We start from the raw sequence: 3,334 nt of genomic DNA, 5'->3' as shown, positions 1-3,334 counted from the left end.
ATGGGTTTATCAGTCGACTGAGCAGAAACTTTCGTTCTTTACAGCGCGTTTCATTGGTCGAGTAACTATCATCAGTCGACTGATAAACGTGCACATGCATTGTTCAGGTTTGAAAATGAGTTTTGAAGTGCTTTTAAAAATAGCATATAAATTTCAAAAAATGTAAAACTTTAGAAAATATTTATAAACAAAAAATGAACATGTTACAAAAAGAATTTTTTTCAAATTGCACTTTTTATTTGTGAAAACTCATTGTTTTACAAAATAGGTCAAAATACAAAATCTCAAAAACATATGATTTTAACAAAATGATTTCAAACAAGTTTAATACTTCTCTTAAGTGGATTAATAGATTTTATAAAGATGTAAAATATTATAATCAAGTTTTTAATCGGTAAACATGTATTTGTGAGATTCTGCAAACTTACAAAAATACGAAATTGATATATATGATTTCATGAATTTTAAATTGTTAAAGCTTGATTTTAATGAAATCATTTCAGGCACATATAAACATGAAACAAATATGTGTATATATAGCTATATCCATTAGTTTCATATTTATGTGGCTAAACTTGAAAATAATAAAACGAAAACAATGTGTGTGTGTGTGTGTGTGTGTGTGTAATATTTGAGCTTTAAGCATTAATAACATAAAGTATAAAAACCTAGACTACCATACCCAAGCTAATGATCTTCAATAAGCTCGTCTTGGTTTGCGAATGAAGCTTGATCTTGAATCTTTGACTTGAATTGTAAATGACTTCATTTTGATATTTTGCAAACTCCATTGAATGTCATCGTTAAGGTGCAATACATCCAACCTCCAACTCGGGGATCTTTGTGTAGAATACCTAACAAGCAAATAAACACTCAACAAATATTATTAGAAATTGTTTGATAATCAACTAGATTAGATAGTAGGTTCATAAACATGAGACCTAGCACTTTCTAATAATCATAAATCTAATTCACCACATATTAATATTAACAAAGAAGATAATAATAATTTAGAAGAAGATGAATTAGTTGATCAAGAAGATAAAAATTTTAATGATATTGATGAAACTATTGTTAAATATATATATATGATCCAGCACAATGGGAAAATATAAATACAAATTTAATAGATTTATTAGTTGAAAAAGGTCCAATTAGAGAAACTAATTTATGTTTTCCAAATGATAAAAATTCTAGACACTTTTTCTACTGTTCATTATATTCGAAAATTACCAAATGGAGAAAAACATGATAGGAGATGGCTAGTATATTCAAAAGAATTAGATAAAGTATTTTAATTTTGTTGTAAATTATCCAGTCAAAAATCAATTACAATTCAATTAACAAACGAAGGATGTCAAGATTGGAAAAATCTTAGTGCCAAGCTTAAAAGTCATGAAATAAGCAGTGAACATATTATAAATATGAATATTTGGTTTGATGTTGAAATGAGATTACTTAAAAATAAAACTATTAATCAAAATTTACAAGAAAAGATAAACAAGGAAAAAGAGCATTGGAGGAATGTATTAGTAAGAATTATTGCTATACTTAAAAATCTTGCAAAAAATAATTTGGCATTTCGTGGCACAAATGAGAAGATTTATCAAGATGACAATGAAAATTTTTTAAGTTAAATTGAAATGATTACAGAATTTGATCCTATAATGCAAGAACACCTTAAACGTATTCAAAATGGTAAAATTCATAATCATTACCTTGGCCATAACATACAAAATGAGTTAATAAATATATTAGGATCAGAAATAAAATGTATTATAATTAAAAAAATAAAAGAAGTAAAATACTTTTCAGTTATACTTGATTGTACCCTAGATATAAGTCATCAAGAACAAATGTCTCTTATATTAAGATGTGTAGATATTTCAACAAATCCAGTCAAAATAGAAGAGTATTTTTTAGAAATTTTAAAAGTGGATGATACGTCGGGGGAAGGTCTTTTTGATATGCTTACTAGTGTAATAAAAAAATTTGAACTTGATATAAATGATATAAGAGGACAAGGATATGGTAATGGATCTAATATGAAAGGTAAACAATAAGACGTACAAAAGAGATTGTTGTTGGCCTTTTTGTTTTGATGATGTTTTAACAAACAATTTACAACTAATATTGTTTGTCTAGTGTTTGTATTTTCTTATTTATTCTAGGTAAACAATGTGTTGGAGGATGGACGAACTAGAGCTTTCACGATCATATCCTTTGGAGGATGGAAGGAATATCGGTATGAAGCAATGTAATTCACGTTGAAGATCCAAGCTCATGCTTCATCCAAGTTTACCAAGAAGAGCTCATTGAAGATCAAGTTTCTTGGGTAAATAGTTTAGGCGTTATATTATGTGTATTTGTACTTTAAGCTCAATATCACATACACACACATACATTTTATTTTCTATGTATATATATAGTTATATATATACATAGATATTTTGGTTCTCAAGTTTCTATAAATATGAAATTACAATTTTTTTTCATATTTATTGTTTTTGTTTTGGTTTAGCTATATTGATATGAAACAACAAACAATTTTATACATATATTCTTTGTGTTTTAGAAAATATTGCATAGAATATGAATTTTTGTGAAAATATTGTATTCTTAGCTTTTAGACTTAACAGTCACCATATACATATCTTATTAAGTCTATATAATTATTTTATAAAGTTTTAAAACATGGTTTAGTCAAAAATATCAAAAACAAGTGTTGTTCATTTTTATGTTTTGGACTATTTTGTAAATGAAGAGATTTCTCATTTGGGAGGTGTTATTTGAAAACTAATTTTTGTAACATGTTCATTTTTATGTTTACAAGTATTCCTCAAAGTTTTATATTTTTCTGATTTTATTTTTTTATTTTTAAAAAGAATTTAAAAATTAGTTTTACTATTCATAACAGGTTGATATTGTGTTATTAGTCGACTGATAAAAGTGTTCAGTCGGCTGATAAAAATATCTAGAATCATCAATAGTTTCTATTTTTATATTGGTCGACTGATGAGCTGGAAAATGCCTATAACGGTCAGCTCATCAGTCGACTGATGCTGTAACGGCTAGTTTTTTTATTTCTATTATTTTTGTCTTTTTGCTGGGTTTTGTTGGTTTCTTCTTGGCTTTGGGGTTTCCTATAAATATCCCCACATATCCTCAGTTCTATTTTTAATCAAGAAGTTTTAAAAACAAGTTTACAAGAGTTTAGTTTGTTTTTAAAGTGTGTTTAAGAGGTTAGTTTGTGAAGAAATTTTCACAAGAGCTTGAGAAGATCATCCATTGGTGTTTGAGCATTCAACTCTTCTCCCCCCCCCCCCCCCCCTCC

This window comes from Asparagus officinalis, chromosome 7 (genome assembly GCF_001876935.1).
Source record: "Asparagus officinalis chromosome 7, Aspof.V1, whole genome shotgun sequence".
Taxonomy (NCBI): Eukaryota; Viridiplantae; Streptophyta; class Magnoliopsida; order Asparagales; family Asparagaceae; genus Asparagus; species Asparagus officinalis.
Note: the sequence above shows the minus strand (reverse complement) of the source record.